The following is a 7,068-nucleotide window of genomic DNA, read 5'->3' as shown; positions in this document are numbered from 1 at the left end:
CGTGGTCCTGGCGCAAGGGCAGGACTAAGTAAAGCGTTCGCAGAATAAACGAAAACAGACATGGGACTTGCACCCGCACCGTCCCCCGCTTGCCTGAAATCCCGCGTGCGGATGGGGTGAGCAAGTAGCGAAAATGCCAGTCTTAGCTTTCCCGGATTCCTGCAAAGAGCCTAGCGCGGTGCCGGGCTCGCGTAAGCTTATTGAGTTGGAGCGATGGGCAAAGAAACGGTACAAAGCGGTTCCAAAGGCGTTCTGCTTTTACAAAACTAGGTGTTTTAAGGAACCGTTTCTAGATATCTGCAGGACTGGTAGCTGAGGGAGGAGTGAGGCTGCCCGCTTTGTTGGTTTTGTTTTGTTTTAGTTACTCAGAGCATCCATTAAATTCTCTTTATGTATCAGGGTCTCATTTTGTGTGTGTATGTGTTGATACCCAACTGGATTTGGGAACTGTGCTTTATTTCTTTGGTTTTGTTATTGCTGTGTTTTTTTCAGTTTTGTTTTGTTTTTTTGTTTGTTTGTTTAAGATTTTATTTGTCAGAGAGAGAGAGACTGACCACAAGTAGGGGGAGCCGCAGGCAGAGGGAGAAGCAGACTCCCGATGAGCAAGCCCCATGTGTGACTGGATCCCAGGATCTGGGATCACGACCTGATCCGAAGGCAAATGCTTAACCAACTGAGCCACCCAGGCGCCCCTGGCTTTGCTTTTTTCACGTGAAATGTATTTAAGCCTCCTCTCCATCCAGAGCAGAGCTTCTGCTGGCTTCTGAGGGAGCAGCTGATGCTGCAGGACGGAGAGCACTGCTGGTGAAAGGAGAGCCTTCGGGTCCTACCCGGAGGGGAGACACCTGCTGACAAACTGGCCTCCAACAGAGGCCATCTGTGGGAAGTCGACCAGGGGTGGTCTCTCTAAGGTCTTTCCATTCTAAGAGAAAGGGATTGAGTGTTGAGTCTCTGGTTTAAAAATTCACTGAATCTTGGTCCAATCCATGAAGGACGTGGGACCTGTAAAAGCCATTCTCTGGTCCCACCCACCCTGTCCTCTCTGACCCCAAAATAAAGCAGTGTAAGTGAACAAGCAATCTGACCTCACTCTCTTCATGTGTCACTTCCTGTTTTCAAATTAATGAGCTCATTTGGTGGAAATTTACCAAGGGAAATAGTTTAATTTTGGAAAGTACCAAAAACTTATCTGTAGTCATTTGGCTTATTTTGGGGGGCTCTTGAAATTGAGGGGGTTATCACCAGAGGACCTCTGAGTGCTCAGGGAACAGCACGGCTGAAGAAATTGAAAGCCAAGCCCCAGGAGGCTGAACCTGACTCAAAAAGGAAATGAGAACTTTTGGAGACCACTCATCTCTACCCAGTAGAGAAATTTTTTTTCTAAAAATAGGTTTAAAAAGAAATGTAGTCCATCTGGCTACGCCCTAAGATCTGGTGGTCTGAGCGCGAGGCTGCGACTGAGGAACAAGAAAGCAAATACGGGGAAGTGGGGAATGTCTGAGCCTTGGTGGCCCCTTTCACATCCCTATCGGCTGTGTTTGTCCTAGGAGGCACCAAAAGGTTCCATTCTCCAGTGTTGTCCCCATCCTTCAGCCGCCAGGCTCTTAATGTTGAAGCTGCCTTCCTGGTCTCGCAGCCTTGTGGGCCCGTGGCTCCTGAAAGGTACTGTGTACTGAATGGCCAGGAGGACTCTGGATAATTATAGTTTTGTGAGCCGTTCTGTGCTGGTAGAGCACATGTTACAAGCCCCTAAGTGTCTGCCCCCCTCCTGGCCTGCCCTATTTCCTAGAACAGAGATTTTTTAATCCCTTCTAAGGTAGAGAATGGAAAACTGGCAAAAACTGACAAAGCTCTGATAATTTGGTGCTGGAAGGAAAAGGAACTGTATCTTCCCTCTCTCTGCCCCCACCTGAAAATCTATAGTGATATATTGGAGCATATATATATATATGTATATATATATATGTATATATATATATATCCTGGAGTGAGCCCTGGACTAGGAGTCAGACTTGTGTTCTGTTTGTTTTTTCCTTGCCTCTAAACCAGTTGTTTGGGGGAAGGGGGAGTTGGAGGATGAATAAACGAATGCTTAAGTAATAGTTCAAAAATAATGGTTCATAGATTTTTTCTTTTTTAATAGAGGAAAGGACCTTAAACATCATAGAATATGTTGGGTTTTTCAAACTTTGTATTAGCTGTAGGACTGTGTCTTTGAATGCTTTCTGTCATAGAACCCAAATATATAAACGTGCTAGAGGCACAGCTGCTCTGTTAAGCAGAGCAGGTGGCCCAGAGCTGTGCATGGGGCTTCTGTCCTCCCTATCCTGACCTCTGGGCTCCAGGGACATTAGTTTAAACATCAGGGACCTAATGAGATGTGCTCAGGTCCCAAATGTGGAAACTGGGATTCTCTCCTGGTCTGACGTGCCTCTGCTGTTCCAGCCCATTCAGCCTGTACTCTGACAAGTGTGCCTTTGCATGTGCTGTGGTTCAGGCTGCTGGTGAGCTGGGGCATTAGACGAGGGAGACATGACCCTGGCATGGGTCATTAGCCTTCTGGGAGAAGGTGGGATCGTACTGCTGCCTGTGCATGAACCAGCTGGTGAAGGCAGTCAGCTAATGACAGCCATTTGGACATATACTTCTATTTGTCATCAACCCTTCCAATGTGGAGCCCAGAATGGGCTACACTCTCCTGATAAACACTGAGTACTCCCAATTTTGCCCTTCTATGCCTTCTTGTCATTGCCAGCAATATGATTTGTCTGTCACAGCTTGGGTTTAGTAAAAACAGTAAGTGGGATGCCTGGGTGACTCTGTTAGTTGAGCATCCAACTCTTGGTTTCCACTCAGGTCTTGATCTTGGGGTCCTGGGATCGAGCACCATGTCAGTCTCCGTGCTCAGCGGAGAGTCTGCCCAACGATTCTCTCTTCTTTTCCCACTCCCCCTGCTTGCATTCTCTCTCTCTCTCTCAAATAAATTAATAAATCTTTTAGAAAAAAAAACAGAGAACATCTTTCCTGTTAGCATTATCTTAATCTCCTCCGATAACTGCCGATTCCTGAGCCAAGAAATTTAATTAAATGGATGATTACACGTTAGCACTCACCTAGGAGAGTAGGAGACCCAATTATACTGGGTTCTTCAATCCAAATTCAATACTTCTCCAGAGTAACTTACATACAAGTGATATCAACAACAAAATAAAGATATACACCAAATGATCTTGTGAAAACTATAGCCTACAGTATGCCCTCTCGGCTTTGGTGTGATAATCAAAAATGTCCCAGGTTTCCTTCTGTTAATCTCCATCTTGGTTCTTTTTTTTTTTTTTAAGATTTTATTTATTTGTTCAACAGAGAGACAGCCAGCGAGAGAGGGAACGAGAGCAGGGGGAGTGAGCAGGGGGAGTATCAGAGGAAGCAGCAGGCTCCCAGGGAACACAAGCAGGGGGAGTGCCGGAGGAAGAAGCAGGCTCCCAGCGGAGCAGGGAGCCTGTTGAGAGGCTTGATCCCAGCACCCTGGGATCAGGCCCTGAGCCAAAGGCAGACGTTTAACGACTGAGCCACCCAGGCGCCCCTCCATCTTGGTTCTTTTTTTTTTTTTTTTAAAGATTTTATTTATTTATTTGACAGCGATAGAGACAGCCAGCGAGAGAGGGAACACAAGCAGGGGGAGCGGGAGAGGAAGAAGCAGGCTCATAGCGGAAGAGCCTGATGTGGGGCTTGATCCCAGAACGCTGGGATCACGCCCTGAGCCGAAGGCAGACGCTTAACCGCTGTGCTACCCAGGCGCCCCTCCATCTTGGTTCTTAATACACTTATAATAACTGGCAATTTGCAAAATGTGCCTGCTTCTATGTCTTTTTTCTTTCTGCCCACTAAAATATAAGAATTATAGGGAATATAGGAAATCAAATGAATTAAATCCATTAAAGTAGAGCTCTATTCGATTTCTTCATTATTGTTTCCCCTGGCTTAGCACAGAGGAGGCATTCAATAAACATTTCTTCAATGGTGACTAATATGCAAGACACTGTCCATAAACATTTTTAGTTAAGGGGAACATCACTGCTGGTGATTTTACCATCATCAGAAAACATGCGAGTATCTTTTACTTGGCCTTTTTCAGGGCATTGTGAAGAGAGAGAGAGCATTCTACCAAAAAATTCAAAAAGAAATCTGGGGTTGTTCTTTGAAGGGAGTTTCTATGTCGGGTGATTTTCACTTTCTCAACAGATTTTTCCAGATTTTAAGGTGAGGAACAGAGTGCCTCTGAAGTTCTTTGAACTGTAGGTATCAGAGGTGTCCCTAGGGTTTCCCCAATTATTTGTGGGACTGACCACTTTGAAACCGTGGTGGGAATTTCAATATATGGTAAAAGTGCCAATGACACTCATGGGAATAGTGATGTGGTTGAGGCAAAGAGCTTGGCTCATGGGCCCTTTCATAAGGACAAGCTCCCAAGATGCCAATAATGAGGAAAGCAAACATCTTTGGATTAAATACTAGGCCACCTACTCCTTCTCTTTTCTATCTCTGATCACTTGTGTACCCTGCTCTAAAAGAATGGTTTTATACATACTAAGTTCCGTCTTTTGTGGACTCTGGCAATAAAGACTCTCCTAAATGTTTCTACCCCAGGCCTCCAAGGCCTTTTTCTGGGCTACAGAATTACTGCTCTTCCTTTACACATACTTGCATGAGGTTGGGTTTCTCGGGCTTCTGGCCGGTGCAGAAGAATAACTCAGTGTTTGAGCTCAACAGCAGTCAACATCAGGCTGAGGAGGGATGTGGCCTGGGGGTCTTCATCTCACTGTCCTGAGGACTCAGCCTGAGAGAAAAATCAGGGAGTGGGGAGAGCTTTTGCTTAGGAATCAGAACTGTGAGGAAAATCCTTCCTATCCTCAGGCCTCGTTTTTCCCATCTGTGAAGTGAGAGGATTACCTCAGAGGAATCCTTCATGGCAAGCCCTTTAACCATTCATTCAAACCCTGGTGCTAGAGAAGGGGTAAACTCTCCTAGCTGTCTGGGGGCTGCTCTCCCCACCTGGACCAGGAACCCTTGTAATGGATGCCGGAAGATTCCACCAGATGCCAAATGCCTCATCATTTTGGACTCCAGACTTTTTTTGTTTTTTTGTGTTTTTGTTTTGTTTTGTTTTAGAGAAAGCTCTGTGAAAAACCTCCTCTGATGAATTTCTTTCAGAGCTCAAGCCAGATGAATTCCCAGCACAAGCCAAGACTTGGAAACAAGAATGTGGGGCGGGGAGTAAGAGGCTAAGAACTGGGGCTACAGCTTGTACTCCCTCAAAAAAATGCCGAAGCTGGGCACTGGGCAGGGCTGCGGATGTGGGGTGGGTATTAGCTCATCTCTTCTGACCTTCTTATCTTAAAAAAGGGAAAATGGGGTCCAGAGAGGGTGTCGAGCTTGCACAGTAAGTCATGGGTCTTCCTCTGTTCTGGTGTTCTTTGGTCCCAAGATGTCTCCCTTAATACCCTGTCCTTTCTTGTTCCTGCTTTCATTTCTCCTCGGGTGTCTCTGCATAAGACTGAGCTTTCCGAAGGCCTGGGAGCAGGGCATATTCATCTATGTAGCCCCCCTTTGCCCAGCCTACATGCTGTACACAATGGGGGCCCAGTAAATATCTATTATGAGGGACTGATTTGCCATCTTAAGAGGATCCAGGAATAGCAGGAAGATGTCAGTCCTACCTTTCACGCCTGTAAGTTCCCAAAATGCATTTTAACAAATACATTTTTAGCTTATACCAGGAGCCTATTTGCTCATTTTATTTTATCATTTTTTTTTTTAAAGTAGGTTCTACACCCAGTGTGGGGCTTGAACTCGCAATCCCCAGATCAAGGATGGCATGCTCTACCGACTGAGCCAGCCAGGTGCCCCCCATTTGCTCATTTTAAAAAGAACCATAGTATGTACTTTCAGCAACACTTTCTGAGAAGATCATTGTCTTAATCATTTTGGAGCTATAATTGAAGTATTTTTGAAGTGCAAAACCAAATAGATAAGAAAAGCCATTTTGTCCAGTGGCCATCCTTGGTTACTATCTTTGGTAACCAGGGTCCAGCCACACAGCCAGAGCCTTGGGTAGGGTCTACAGTTATCTTTGCCCCTCTGATGACTGAAACTGGAGCTTCCTGGGGAGACTGGGGCCCTGGCACCAGCTTCTGCCCAGTCCTGCTTCTCCTTTCATAGAGCACATGTCTGCACATGAGCCCTCCTGAACCACCTTGGAACCCCTCCAAGGACAGACCTGGAGACCAGCCAGGAGGGAGGGTGCTCCTGGGAAGGACACATCTATGGGAAGCAGAGACCATGGCGTGCAGGCACACACATGCAAATGCTCATGGGATGGCCAGATTGTCCAAGGTTTGAAGAGAAACTGGAAACCTGGATTTGTATGTGGAATGTCTTGATTTTTAGAACAGTCCGTGAGCCAGAAACCAGACCCATACTGTGTGAGTGTCCCCACAAACTATGTCTGTGGGCCACTATTTGTGACCTCTGATTAGAGCCTGGTACACCACATGCATGACCTAAACAGATGAGCTAACGCCCCGCATACAGCTCACCCAGACTTTGCACGTTGTATGTGTTACCAGGTGCAGATCTTGCAAGCACATAATGGAGACAGGTCATCAAATATTTACATACACATGCTATCTCCCAGGATGTCATTTTAATATGGTCACTTTCCAGCTAAGGAGACTGAGTGTTGGAGATCTCCAAAGTCATGTAGCTAGTGGGTGGCTGGACTTGCATCCCAGGCTGCCTGACCTCAGAGCTAGTGTCGTAAACGGCCACACAAACTGCCTCCCAGATGCCTGTACTCCGAACTGAAATGCCTGCTACTTTGTATCCCTTGCTAAACTCAGCTCCCTATGCTCAGGGACTGTGTTTTCTTTGTTGTTGCGTTCTCATCCCTTAGCACTGTGCCTGGTGGAACATAGAAAGTGCTCAATAAATACTTGGGGAGTTGCCCACAGGCGAACAAACAAGTGTGCACATACAGGCACATACAAACCGCATATAGTCACATAACTC

The sequence above is a fragment of the Ursus americanus genome, chromosome 18 (genome assembly GCF_024610735.1).
Source record: "Ursus americanus isolate L20-20 chromosome 18, mUrsAme1.1.p, whole genome shotgun sequence".
Taxonomy (NCBI): Eukaryota; Metazoa; Chordata; class Mammalia; order Carnivora; family Ursidae; genus Ursus; species Ursus americanus.
This window is presented reverse-complemented; position numbering follows the sequence as displayed.